General features: G+C 42.1%; 1 pseudogene; it reads left to right on the forward strand.

Moving 5' to 3' along the window:
* Positions 1–427: 427 nt before the first annotated feature.
* LOC145404188 (5S ribosomal RNA) lies at positions 428–546 on the forward strand (annotated as a pseudogene).
* Positions 547–15,088: the final 14,542 nt, after the last annotated feature.

The following is a 15,088-nucleotide window of genomic DNA, read 5'->3' on the forward strand; positions in this document are numbered from 1 at the left end:
GGAGATTTATGATAAAAGGATGTTACTGTGTCATGGCTTATGTACATATTTCTCTGTACTGCCAATGAAATTAGTATTCATACCTGCTATATACAAAGTGGGTTGTGGAAGATTTCTGTGTAGTCTTAAAAAATGGTTTGCTCTTTCACTGCAGTATTTATGCCTTTCAACCTGAGAATATATATATATATATATATATATATATATATATATATATATATATATATATATATATACATATATATATATATATATATATATATATATATATATATATATATATATATATATATATATATATATATATATATATATATATATATATATATATATATATATATATACACATATATATATATATATATATATATATATATATATATATATATATATATATATATATATATATATATATATATATATATATATATATATATATGGCACGTTGAGTACACCGCTGTCCGTCCGATCAGCGAAGTTAAGCAACGTTGGGTCTGGTTAGTACTTGGATGGGTGACCGCCTGGGAACACCAGATGCTGTTGGCATCCCCACGTGTCAAGTGGGGTTGGTGGAGGATTAGTGTCCCTCCCCGTAAAACAATTAACTCTAAGCCCTCGGTCACCCCGTCTGGGATACATGGCGTCTGGCAATGAATGAATGAATGAATATATATATATATATATATATATATATTTTAATAACAGAACAGAGGAAGGAAAAACAAATGAATAAAAAAAAAAAAAAAAATCCATACACCAGATTACTGGTGTCCTCTGTTCATAAAATATCTGTAACAGTTAGACTTGAACAGCTGTAGGTTGAAGTTTGGAGGGAAACAACTCTGGGGAAGCGAGTTCCAAAGAGATGCACTACGGAGAATGAAAGAATTCTGATAGGCAGAAGTTTTGCAATATGGCTGAGTGACAGTCCAGTCATGAGCGCTACCAGATGCCACTGTAGCACGAAGGAAGGAATGGAGAGGTGGCATCATGGACGCAACTTCATCCGAGCATTTGCCATAAAAATATCTGTAAAATAATGCAAGGGAGGCAAAATTCCTTCTTACTTGTAGGGGAGGTAGTTTATTTGTAATGGCAGGATTCTTAATAATTCTAACAGCCTTGTTCTGAATTTTGTCTAGTTGTTTTAATGCAACCTCTCCACATCCATTCTACAATGGTGAGTAATATTCAAGCTGAAAGCGCACATGACTCTCATAAATTATTGCTAATTGCTCGTCAGTGAAGAAGTTACAGACTCTGTACATTAATCCACGTTTCTTTGAGGCGGTTTTAGCAAGTGATCTAACGTGAGAGGTCCAGCTAAGGGCATTGTTAAGTGAGATGCTGAGAATTTCAATACTTTTAGAGATGGGAATATTAGTAGTACTGATGGTAATATACGGATCTGGCAATATCTGTCTATTAGTAAATTATATACATTTAGTTTTACTAGCAGTAAATGAGACAAAGTTATTTCCCCCCCATTCACTGATCATAGATAGGTCTTGATTTATGGAGATGGGTGTACTGAGCTGACAGGTAGAGATATTATAATATGACTTTGTAAATGGGTGTCTGAGTGTGAATGAACTACGTAGTGTTGAGTCATCTGCACATGAGTGGATGGGATTGTGAGTGACAGATAAGAGATCATTAATATGAACCAGGAATAGGGTTGGGGCCAGAACTGATCCCTGAGGCACACCGGTGTTAACTGAGTGGAAATTGGAATATACATCATCTACTTTTACTCTTATTTTCCTGTCACTGAGATATGAGATCAAAGGAACAAAAGATGTTAGTCCATAGCAAGGGAGTTTGGACAGCAGGGAACGGTGCCATACTCTATCGAAAGCTTTAGAAATATTAAGGGCTACTGCATGAGTTTCTCCATGTAGGTCAATTGATTGATGGATGGTATGAGTTAAGATATTGAGTATGTCAATGGTGTATCTTTTGTGGCAAAAACCATATTGTCTATCACTAATTAAGTTCCTGGATTCAAGATGTTTAACAATGTGCTTATTAATTAAAGTTTCAAATACCTTACCATTGGAAGATGTGACTGCTATTGGTCTGTAATCAGTGGGGTCAGAGGAACTTCCTTTCTTTGGAACTGGGTGGATATTGGCTTCTTTCCATGAATATGGGAATGAAGAAGTATGTATGCATAGTAGCTAGGTATCTATGTGTATTTGTAACAGTCATTCTTGCTGCTACCAAACAATTTTATTCAGCAAAGGAGGACCCCTTGTGGTAAAAGGTTTATTGAAGGATGATGTAATCCCTTCCAGTTCAAAAAGTATATTCTACACTGAATAAAATCATCAGAAGATAGAAGTAACAAACTAAAAATTTGACGTCAGGGTCAGGGGTTAAATACTGCATTCACAGGTCACTTGTTGTGGATTCCACTTGTTAACTGCACAGCTATCACATACTACTCTGTCACTGATGCCTTCATAATTCTATTGATACCTACTTCATCATATAGATATCTATGTGTATTGTCAAGCTTTACTAGCTTTGGGTTCTACACATGACAAAAATAATTTACTGATTTGACTCTGTGGCTATTAGGATTTCTCTATGCTGAACAGAATAATCTGTTATTAGCCTAAATATAATCCTTAGGTGTACCAGTAGCAGAGAGACTTACTAAAGACAGTTCTTCCAACTGATAGGATTTCATTCAGTTAAACAGATTCTTCTGGTGTTGGCATCAATAAACTCAAGTGCAGCAGCTGCAGCAAGAGTTAATACAATACAAAACATATGTACAGGGGAAATGTTGAAACACAGCATATGGTATAGAAAACCAACACCCAGTATTTTAAACTGTTTTGTAAGTCCTATAGCACTGCAGGGTTCAGGCAAGCTGCCTGGGACTTCCTTTCTCCTCTGAATTGGCCGTCCTCAGAGATTAAAAGGTATTGCTCTTGGTCTCACCACAAGTGAATATGGATAATTTGGTCTGATGATGGCATACTGAATTAAAAAGAAGTGCCATTTACCTTTTTTTTTCTTTCTTTTTTTCTTCAAAGTCGAGTGCATATCTAAAGTGCTGTAGCTGATACTAAAATTTCCACAAAGGCTTGTACTTACAATATATTACAATATAAATTTTCAGAACTACTTTGGCCAATGAAATGTTTAATACTGCATGATCAAATCAGAACTATATCCTACTCCATCCAAATGCTGGTAGATGCAACATATTATCAGTATCTAGTCCTATCATTCACATATAATTATGCCATGAGGAAATGTAATAAAGATGACTGAAAACAACTAACTCAGTGTCAAATGGCCACCCTTTATGGGATTATGGTGTCTGGCAATAGATAGATTGAGTTTCACTTGGTATTTTAAGTGCTTTCCATTTGAAGCCATCCACAAAATGTAGATAAATGAACCTCTTGAACACAGTTTAAGCGCTCAAATCCAAAAATCCTGCTTCCAAGAACTTCCATTATCTAACCTAGTTTTTCCTGTGATTGAGGGGGAGGCATCATGTGTCCTCATATAATCAATGAATAAATGATTTTTTTTTTTTTATATATATACTTACATTTGCATGGGAGAAAGAACCACAGGCTAGAAGACTACAAGCTGCTCTTTCCAAGAAAAAGAAAAAGAAAATGAGCCAACTTAAGATCAATTTACTTTAAGAACAAATAAATTGAAATAATAATTTACTAATACAAAGTATTTCGCTACATTTACTGTTAATGGTAATATAAGCTACAGTATATGTTGCATGGCATTCTCATAATTATCATTATGATTCTTCATCCAAGAAGTTTTCATTTTCCATACAGCCTTTGGACCTAAGAATTTTGAATTTGAAAGTATGCTCTGATATCATTACCGGGTATCATCCCTTGGATGTAAATATTGACATCATTATCTCTCTATCTCTCACACACACACACACACACTTCGTAATGTTATAATGATTGAAGAGGGCTGTTGGAAAAGTTAAAGTATAGCATCTTCGTATTGTGTAAGAAGAGTTGAAGAGTATCACAGAAAGGAATTTTAGGGCCCATATGGGTGAGAGACTTGAGACTGATATGGCAACAGCATCATCATACAGGGCAAATGTTGCAGGGTCCATTGCCTTACTTATCCTCTGCCTCCACCCATGGGGGTCCTTTTGTGAAATCCTTGAAGCACTGACTCTTTCCCCTCTAAATACATTGACACAGGAACAATGGACCTGCTCCAGCCATGAATTCCGTGGCCTTCCTCTCTGTCTCTTCAAGCCCCGGTTTAACTCTCTCTGAGACCACCTTGTAAGCAGAATCAACCTCAGGAAAACGGACCTTGTGTCCATATAACTGAAGTTGGCTCTGACATATTATATTGGTAACAGGCCTCAATTCAGTCTCATTAAGTAGCTGCTCGTTATGTACCTTATTGTACCAGTGATATCCCGTGAAGGCATTTAGTACCATAGGAGTCAATTTGTCACTTCATGTTACTATTTAGTGTCAATTCTCACAGCCGGTGTAAGTCAGTGCCTTGGTGATGCGAATTTTCATCCTTCTACACAAATAACAACGGTGCCAAATATCCGAGTTGTGTGAATTCACAACTCCACAGGCCAGATCAGTGTGACGAAAAATTTTGTTGTCTGACTTACCGTTGTTATGGAACACTCTACCAAGTTAAGTGAATTTTTCCAAGACTTTCATATTCTCACCACATGTTTGGACAGAATGAAACTGCTCCATCCAATACGCCAACAAATGCGTGGGCCTTGGTCTTGGCCCATGAGATCTTTCATCTCAATGGCTTCACATTCTGTTGAAGTTTCTTGAAGCCACTCACTAGTACAGTACCATACCTCTGATGACTCCACTAGGACAACTGCATTAACAGGAAATTCAAGCTCAATACCCTGAAACTGTCAACTGATGCTCCACATTGACTTCAAACCACAGCCTGCTTAAGTACCCAATCCACACACATGTTGAAATGCATGTGAGCAAGGACACATCCCTGTGTCACACCAGTGCTTACTGGGAAGAAGTCAGATGTCTCCCCACCTCACTTGACAGCACTCTCAGTGTTTGAATACAAACAAGCAATCAGTTGGATTATTCCAATTGGGATCCCACAGAGTTGCAGGAATTCCCACAGTACCCCCTGACTTACTGAGTCAAACTCCTTCTTATGATCTACAAAAGCTTCAAGTAAACCTTGCCAATACTCAGGGCAGCATTCCATGAGAACTCAAAAAGCTAGGATGTGGTCAATCACAAACTTCTTGGGTATGAATGGGGACTGCTCAGGCCTCTGAAACTTTTGCAAATGGTCCTGGATATGCATTAGGAGAATGTGAGCAAAATTCTGCCTGACACACTAAGCACTGCAATACCACGGTAGTTACGGTAGTTGCACTGGTCTCCTTTTCCTTTCCTCAGTCTGCCAGACAGTTTCTATGCATGTAATTCCCTGACCATGGCTGCACAACCCAGGTTTGATCAGTTTTGCTGGGATGCCACAAACACCTATCCACTGCCTTCTTGGGTTCCTGTAGAGAAGGCATGGTACAACTGGTGGGAAAGCAGTCAATGGTCATACACCAGCCGGTGGAAACTTTCTGCTGGGAAGTTCAGGCATATACAGCTGGTGATAGTACTCAGTCCGAGTCCTATACTGTACTTACTCGTCTCTAACATGCTGTTCAAACAGAATTAACTTGAGAGGTGGGTCTGCAGTGGAGCTTCTGGACTTGGTAAGCAGGCTGATGGTTATGTGCATGAATGCCTTCCATCTCGTCAGTGATTTCCCTGATACACCTCTCCTTGTCCCTTCTGTGTGAAATGCATGCCTGTCGAGAGGACTGTGTTGCTCCTGATCCCCAGCCAGTCTGGCAGTACGACTCACCTCAATTGTGGTTAAAGTCCCCAACAAGATAAAACCCCTCCTTGATCGTGGGCGCTCTCCAGTGCATTCATTAGCCACTACCCGGGTAGCATGCTTAAAGGTAAATCATTATTCAACAGGGTCCTCAACACAATTCTGATCTGAGTGTGCCACTGCATACCCATAAGCACACACCATCCCCTAGGTTCTCAAGCTGGAACTGTTTGCGGTAGCAACTTGAGATTCACTCAATTCTGATTTGTCAACTCTGAAGAGCAACTAGAAGTCTGTGATCAGTAGCAAAAAACTGTGCACTCCTGAAAACCCTGCAGTTTTGAGGGATCCCACAGCAAGTAATAACAATCATGTGGTCAATTTCTTTTGCAACCCCTCAGTACTGGAATACCAAGTCAAATGAAGTTCTGGCTGCTGGAACCAGGATCCAGCAATTCTAAACTTATGGGAATTTGCAAAATCCAGAAGGTAAGTACTATTGGAATTCCTGGTTCCAGAGTCATGGGGACCAACACATTCCTTGAAGTGTTCTGTCAGTGCCAGTAACCGCACTGAAGTCACCCAGGACAGTGAGTGTACCCTGTGCGGGTCACTGTCCTACAACTGAGTCTAGTTTGGAGTAAAACAGCTCTTTGTCTTCGTGATCACTCATCTCGGCTGAAGCGTACACTGCAGTATGAGAGATAAGCCCAAGGTGTGCTTCAACCTCACCAGCATTATACGGTCATCAACAGGAGTAACCCTGTCGACATAAGAGACAAAGCGAGTAGCAATTGCCTCTAAGCTGGGCACCACAGTCACAGCCAGGCCAGCAGTATGTGTAACCATTGCTGCCGATCTTGCCATGCTCAAATTACCTCATTTCAGACAGTACAGCTATGCCAACTTCCAATCACCCCAACTCTTGTGACAACATTGGCACTTGATTATCCTTTGAAAGGCTTAAGACGTTCCAAGCACCCACTCACAATACCTTCAGAAGGTTAAGCCCCGTGTGGTTCTGTGGGTTTATGTGTCTGTTGTGCCACTGTGATGTGAATTAAAAACAGGATTGGGGGTATGGGTCCCCCACCCCCATCACCCAGCTGCTGGGGTCCCATAGGCTTTACCCAGTAACTATCATGATTGGTGCCTGCATGACAGGGCCCAAAAAGCCCTGTCAGACTGGCACCCAAAGGGGACCTCCTGGCAAAACTGAGTCAGGTCAGGCAACAGACACTGATCCTGATCCCTCTTCCTCTTCTTAAGCCACAGGAGATATAAGTTTTTGCATGGAGGGGTGGATGCAAACCCCACCCCAACCTCCCAAGTCAGAGGATGACTCAACACTAGCCTATGGACAGGGGCATGGAATCCCAGATAAGGACTATCCAGGTTTGATTTGAGTTTTCCTTTTTCTAGGTGGACAGCCAACCAAGGCTGACAAGCTCCACCCACCCTGCTCGATGTCCACTGATTTCAGTACCCCATCCACTTTTTGACAGTTCTTATTTTTTGTCCTGCAGGGTGTCTAGCTACCCTCCTCACTGGCCTAGACCAGTATGGTTGCTGGTTTAGTCACCAACGCTCTGACCATGAAACAGGTAGTAATGGACTACATGTTACCAGTAGCAGAGCAGCGCCTGACCTGACAATGTGAGAAGCCAAGAATAAGAGCAGTGGAGACGGAACTGTTAAGGAAACGTATGTGAGTTGCACAGACAATAGGATAAGAAACATAGCTTCTTGAAAGATGTGCAATAAGTAAGTTTAAAGATGATGAATGGGCAGAAAAGTGTATTTAGATGGCAGTGAAAAGGTTAATGTGACTTTGAAGGTGGGTGGAGGTGTGGTAGGCCAACAAGAGAAGGGATGGAGTTTGCATCAGTCCAGTCCCATATTTGCGGAGAAAGCTATCACACTACTGCAGAGTTTATTTTGTATGGTAACTGCTTATCTAACCAACAGTGGCAGAAAACAAGACTGCAGATGGTATCCTCTGTCATTTAAATTACTTGATTTACAGAATGATTTGGCCATTTTCGCCAATAATTCCTTTACTGCAGTCAAGTAATGTACAGTCAGGCTCAACTGTTCTTTCAGAAAGTCTTGTAATTGTGTCAAGATCAAAAGATCTTGGAGGTTTATTTGATAATAAAGTAGGGTAATCTAGTGGGTTGGAATCCTGTTTTATTACTCAACAATTGTGGTTCCCAACTTGGGGGTCACTGTGTATTTGTCAGAGGGGCTGAGAGGTAATCTTAAGCATCTAGTCACTTGTATCATATCATTTGTACCGTTTAGAACGGCTTTAAAATGCTTAAATGCATCGGCCTTGGTCACCTGATGGTGACTCTCCACGCTGCTCGATCTCTGGCAGACTCCCTGTTCAGTCCCTTATCCCTGAGGTCACATTCTATGGCCTCACGCCAGGTTTTTTCCAGTCTGCCTCTTGCAATCCTACCCTGATAGGCCTTGCATTCAAGGACAGACTACACGTCCATCTAATCAATGTAATTTCTGTATGTATGAGCCTAAATATCCTCTTCCTTTACTGCCCAGGTCTCCCTACCATACAGCATTACACTAAAGTACAAATTTCATTAATAATTTTAATAATGGTAGGAGGGGGCGCTCACCATCCACTCACTCGATGTAGTGCTGCTGTCGGGTGTCTACCCTTTCCTCTCCATCCTTCTTTCCTTCCATCCTCTTCTCTTTCTTTCATTCTTTCCTTGTCCTTCTGCCTACAGGTACCTTTACACTCCCTCTTCTGTCTTACTTTCCTTCATTCTTCCCTCTTCCTTCTGCCTGTGGGTGACTCTACACTAAGTGACATGCCAAATGATTTCCTGCACACCAGGAAACCATTTACTACGCTGGGTGGTAACAATATAACCAAATTTAGGCGCCTGGTGTGGGTAATTATTGCGCTCCGACTGAGCCAGTGAAGGTTTATATCCAAGGGATGGTTGAGGTTGACTGCTCATGAAATGCCACTCAGGGATGAGTGAGACTGGCCACTCTCATCTTGAATGTTGCGACCAACTGCCTAGCCCCGGGCTCGTACGCTCCTGATGGGGCAATGCAGGATTGGATGATGGATGGATTTTCCCAATGCAAAATTTATGAAGAATCCTGTTCCTATTTATCATCTCATGCAGAGCATACCTAGACACAATTGTCACGAGTTGGCGCGATTAAGTATTTGAATAAACTCGTGACATTAACTTTGGTGGGAAACCGCGAATTCTAGCGGAATCCCAGTATTTATTGCTCAGTTTAACTGCCACATATTCACCCGATCGGGAGTGTTTTTCAGGACATTTTTCACTATTTCATAAGTGATCGTCTTTGTGCGCGACATTAATCTCCACCTGAGTGATACTGCAGGTGTGTATCGCTCACACTCGTTGGCCGTTAGCAAGTGCGGCCACGATACTCGCCTCTCTCCCACATTTGAATCAGTCAAGATTTGCGCGCCGTGGAAACAGGTGGTGTGTGTGGCAGCGTCCTTCCTCAGCAACGACGCCTAGTTCCCACCGCCGCCGTATTCCCACCTAGAGTGATTGGCGAGAGGCTCAGCGTGTGCAGTGTCCTTCCTCAGTAACAACGCCTAGTCATCCGCTTAGTCCACTTTTCTGACCCTTATTTCTTTTCATTTTTCCTAGGTTTAAGCGTTAGCTTCTGAATGAGCGAATGAGTGTGATCTCCTTATGTTGAATTCATTTTGTAATGTAACATAAATTTATTTCTTTGTAATCAATAAATTTAAGTTCTTTTTCTTAAGCTTAATGTAATGTAAACTCGTGTTTTATTTCTCCATAAGCTTATTCTAGTTGCAGCTCCTAGTTTTCATAAATGCTTTGCTATTCATAACTGGTACTTAGGCCAGTCCTTTGTATTAAGCTTAAAATCCGTTGTGCAACCAGGAGTTAATGCATCAGCAAGAACTTGTTATCATTAATAGCATTAGTTACTGATTGTCAGGGGTTGGAGTAACTTTCTCCAGAGGCCAACAATACTAATAAACCGCACGAGTGAGTCACTAGTCTCTGCTGTATACTGCTGAGAAAGTTTATAAATTCTCGTCCTTAGAGAATCGGCGAAGTAAGCTGGCATAAAGTAATCACTGCTTGATTTTCACAAGACAATTCATTGTCCTGCTCTCAAGTATTATTGAATAATTATTCTTTAATACTGCATATGCTATAAAAACCCCGTGACATTTGGTGACCTCGCCAGGATATTAACTCCTAGCTCTAAAGCTATTCACGAGATAATACTCACTCACTCATACTTAGGTATTTATCATTAAAGTCTATAGGCACTATCTTACTGGTGATTATTGATTCAGTTCTATTAATTTACGTAATAGTTTTCACAGTCAGTTGTTTGTTTAATTTTCTTTCTTTACCAGTTTGATTAGATAAAACTGGTCACCACTAACCTGTGCCTATATTCTTTATTCTTGATTATTGGCATCTTTCTTTGCAATTGCAGTCAGTACTGAGTTGCTAGTTCACTTAGATTGACTTAACATCATGTCTACCAGCGTCTATGTACAGGAAGCTAAAGATATGGGGCTTACAGACCCAACTGTAGTAAAGAATTATGTCCTCTCTCGGCTTAGTCATGAGCAGCAACGCGAGAGTGATGCTCGTGAAGAGTGTAGAATCCAACTCGAACACGAGCGAGAACAGCACGAACACGAGCAAAAACAACGTGAACTCGAGTTAGAACATAAGTGAGAACAGCGTGAGGAACGAGAGAGAGAACGTCAATACGAGTTACAATGCGAGAGAACGAGAACACGAATGTGCCGAGCGAGAAGCACGCGAAAAACATGAATTTGAAATGTTGAAGCTCAAGCAAGATTCCTTGGCTTCAGACACATCTGGTGCAGCTGGCCCAAGCTCCACGAGCGCTATCCCTGCACATAATTATCACGACCCCACACATCAAGCTTCCCCCATACAAGGAAGGTGAGCGAATCAAGCCATATATAGCTCGTTTTGAAGACATGGCTCAACTGTACCAGCTGGATGATGCAGCTAAGCGGCTTCAGTTTCGTAGCCTGTTTGAAGGCCCTGCCCTCGATATTCACAGAATTCATGGAGACACTCTCACGTATGAGATGATGAAGGCTGCACTCGTCAAAGCGTACGGTCTCACAGTTGACGACGCCAAGAGTCAGTTCATGAGGGCGCGTTTACAGGAAAAAGAGACCGCCGTTCAGTTTCTTGACCGGCTTACTGCTTACTTAGATGAGTGGATGGAGAAAGATGAAACTCCTTCCACGCGTGAGGGGATAATTGACCTTATGCTACGCATGCAGCTAGAAAAGTCGTGGCCTACTGAACTTATGGCTTAGCTTAAGATCTGCCAGGTAAGAGATGCCAGCCAAATGGTGAAGAAGGCTGATGCATTTTTCACTGCATATGGGTATCAAACTCTCAAGCAGAATACCTGGAACAGGAAACCTGATAAATCTGGGAAACTGTCTCAGACTGAACCCCAGCAACAAGGCCGTTCTCAGAATAATGGCCAAGGTCCAAAACTGCAGAGGAAGGACCAGGGGCAAAACACTCAGAAACCTGAGTGGAAGCGGTACAACATGTACCCTAACCAGTAGCAGTATCAGCCATGCAACCGACCATCGGGACTGTCCTTTTCAGCACCAGCCCCAGTGCATCGGAGGCAGGAGGCGAACGCAGCCTTCGTTCCTCAGCAGCAGCACTGTGGTGTCGTCCTTAGCAGTACGGGTATTTCCCCACAGTTCTCTAGTCTCCCAGCAACAGTGAACCCCCCTCCACAGATGGCCAACGCTCAATCTCCCCAGGCAGTGAGTATGACCCCTCAGGTATCTAGTTCACAGGGCACCATGTTTGCCGCATCATTTATTCAGCAGCCTAATCAGTGGCTAGCTGCTTCCTCCACAGGCCCTCCCACAGGTGACAGTGCCTTCCTTGTTCAGCCAGGGTTTGTGGGAGCCATTCCTGTAAAGGTCCTGAGAGAAAATGGTTCCTCAGGTTGCTCTGTCAGGCAGAGTCTAGTTCGGCCTGAGGAGTATACAGGTCGACAGATCCAAGCTAACCTTATTGATGGATCAGTGAGATTGTTCCCTGAGGCACGTATCCGGGTGGCATCTCCATTTTACACTGGTACAACACTCGCAGTTGTCATGCCAGAACCCTTGTTTGACCTGATCATAGGCAATATTTCTGGTGCCAAAGATAGTTGGAACGAAGATGACGCTACTCAGACTTCGGCTGCAGTAACACGAGCCATGGCTGAGGCTCCAAACTGTGTCACCCCGGTGACCACTGAATCGCCGCAAGATATGATGTGTAGCCAAGTTGATGTTCAAGAACAACATTCTGACCCGACACTTGCTGCCGTGCGAAAGAAACAAAAGGGTAGAGTGATAAAGTATTCACAGAGAGGTCAAGCCAAGTTCCTTCGCAAACAAGGACGGCTGTACCGTGTCATGAACACCCCAGGGCGAGGTTCGACTGCAATTTGTCGTTCCCGCCAAGCAGTGTTAGAATGAGGTCATTGTTCAGCCTCAGGAGGTCATATGGGCAAAAGGAAGACCCAGAGCCGTATCCGTGCTGACTTTTTCTGGCTAGGGATGGGACGAGAGATAGATAATTTTGTGCGTTCCTGCAATGTGTGTCCATGTACCACTAATCAGGGACACATCCTTTCTGCGCCATTTGAAACCACACCCGTAAACTCTGAGTCAGTTGAGAGACAGGGCAGTGGTGAAGTGGGTGCAGATCTGACATCTCGCCCATTAGCCCCACAGGACACATCATGTCCAGGGTCTGTTCGTACATATGTACCGTAAGTTAAGGGGGAAGTTCGAGAACCCCACAGAGACAGTCCGAGGCTGTGTATGAATTACCTTGTGGAACGTCTTGAGCTGTGGGCCTCTCAGAGGATTCCCGGAGAATGCACATTATCCACATGAGTGTTCACACCCATGGTGGGTGTTAAAATGTGACCTGCCTGAGATTGCGTAGGGATTCTCAGCTTCCTGTCATTAATCGTAAGTGTAGAGTTAGTTTAACCAGTAAACAGGGTCCATAGCGAAATGCAGCATTTGATGTCCTGCAGGAACGCCAGTCTTTTCGCTGTTGACCACGTTCCCTGGTTAATTTAGCGAATTGCAGCGTTTGATGTCCTTCAGAAACGCCCAGTCTTTTCGTTAATTAAGTTTAGGGTTTAACCAGTTAGTTGGGTCAGCGTTTGATGTCCTGCAGAAATGCCTTGACTACGTTTCCTGGTTAATAATGTAAACAGTGTACTTTTTGTAACATAAGTACTGATTGCTAGGCAGAGAGAAATGACACTTTTGAAGCTCCACCTTGATTGTTTTCGCAGGTGCAGCTGGTGGGTGCAGCATTCGCGTGCAGAACAGCTGATCGTCCCTGATGCATGCTGCCACCTCTTCTCTTTTGCCTCGTCGTCATCATTTATTATTGATTTGCATTATGTAATTTTACACGTAGGTACAGTTACACCACAACTGTCACACCTACACAGTGTATTACATACATCACGCTACATAACAATTAGTTGTTAATGTAAATGTAGCGAACTTTTCGCTCAGTTTGACCTGAGTACAGGATTTTTCACCATTGTCACAAAGTTTTTCCCTTAAGCTTGCTTCTATTAACGTAAATACGAGTTTTTTTTCGCTCACTGGCGACTGTGACTTTCTCCTGTAGCAGGATAGCACACACACACACCACAGTGTGAATCTTGTGTGACTGAGTTAGGATTTATATGTATGTATATTGAAATTTTTCTCCTGAGAAAAAAATTTCATTTTTGATGGGGCATAATGTCACGAATTGACGCGATTAAGTATTTGAATAAACTCGTGACATTAACTTTGGTGGGAAACCGTGAATTCTAGTGGAATCCCAGTATTTATCGCTCAGTTTAACCACCACGTATTCACCCGATCGGGAGTGTTTTTCAGGACATTTTTCACTATTTCATAAGTGATTGTCTTTGTGCGCGACATTAATCTCCGCCTGAGTGATACTGCGGGTGTGTATCGCTCACACTCGTTGGCCGTTAGCAAGTGCGGCCACGACACTCGCCTCTCTCCCACATTTGAATCAGTCAAGATTTGCGCGCCGTGGAAACAGGTAGTGTGTGTGGCAGTGTCCTTCCTCAGCAACGACGCCTAGTTCCCGCCGCCCCTGTATTCCCACCTAGCGTGATTGGCGAGAGGCTCACCATGTGCAGTGTCCTTCCTCAGTAACAACGCCTAGTCATCCGCTTAGTCCACTTTTCTGACCCTTATTTCTTTTCATTTTTCCTAGGTTTAAGCGTTAGCTTCTGAGTGAGCGAGTGAGTGAGATCTCCTTATTTTGAATTCATTTTGAAATGTAACGTAAATTCATTTCATTGTAATCAATAAGTTTTACAGTTCTTTTTCTTGAGCTTAATGTAATGTAAACTCGTGTTTTATTTCTCCATAAGCTTATTCTAGTTGCAGCTCCTAGTTCACATAAACACTGCTATTCATAACTGGTACTTAGGCCAGTCCTTTTGTATTAAGCTTAAAATCCGTTGTGCAACCAGGAGTTAATGCATCAGCAAGAACTTGTTATCATTAATAGCATTAGTTATTGATTGTCAGGGGTTGGAGTCACTTTCTCCAGAGGCCAACAGTACTAAAAAACAGCATGAGTGAGTCATTAGTCTCTGCTGTGTACTGTTGAGAAAGTTTATAAATTCTCTTCCTTAGAGAATCGGCGAAGTAAGCTGGCATAAAGGAATCATTGCTTGATTTTCACAAGACAATTCATTGTCCTGCTCTCAAGTATTATTGAATAATTATTCTTTAATATTGCATATGCTATAAAAACCCCGTGACAAAAATGTAAGATGAAATTTAAAGCAACACATCTGCCACAGACATTTAAAGCGAGGGCCTGATGGAACTTTTAGTGAAAATTGGGTGCTACCCACTTCACAATAAACTGGCTGTCAGGATATCTGGGTCATTCTCATTTACCTAGCTCTTCAAAGCTGCTGAGAATTCAGTCTGAATAGCATACTTAGTTCCATTTGAAAGCCCTCTGCTGTCCCCTTATGTGACCCAGTTGCTGCAGTTTTAGTCATACCTTTGAGGTTTCAAATAGCTTTTGAGAATTTTTTTAGGTGCATGCACTGCATCTGCTTTTCAAAT

The sequence above is a fragment of the Coenobita brevimanus genome, chromosome 62 (genome assembly GCF_032717465.1).
Source record: "Coenobita brevimanus isolate Jiangsu-jjx chromosome 62, ASM3271746v2, whole genome shotgun sequence".
Taxonomy (NCBI): domain Eukaryota; kingdom Metazoa; phylum Arthropoda; class Malacostraca; order Decapoda; family Coenobitidae; genus Coenobita; species Coenobita brevimanus.